Here is a 280-nt window from a genome sequence, read left to right as displayed (position 1 = left end):
CTGCGTAAACGCTGCCTTCATCGGCGCCCAGCCTGTAATCCAAGCTGCCAGCTAATATGGACCAAAGCTCAGTTATTCACCTCTATTCGTGTGCAGTGTGTGCGTGGTGGGGGGAGGGGGTATCTTTTTTTACGGTCTGATGCTGCTGGCGACCTTGCTTGACCTTATTCCTGTCTCGAAGGGAGGGGGGGCGCTCAGAAAATATCTCTCCGTGCTTTTGCCTCACGCTTCACGACCTTCACAGCAGCTGGTTGCTTCCGTCGCGCTCTGCAGTCGTCGC

This window comes from Penaeus monodon, chromosome 20 (genome assembly GCF_015228065.2).
Source record: "Penaeus monodon isolate SGIC_2016 chromosome 20, NSTDA_Pmon_1, whole genome shotgun sequence".
NCBI lineage: Eukaryota > Metazoa > Arthropoda > Malacostraca > Decapoda > Penaeidae > Penaeus > Penaeus monodon.
Note: the sequence above shows the minus strand (reverse complement) of the source record.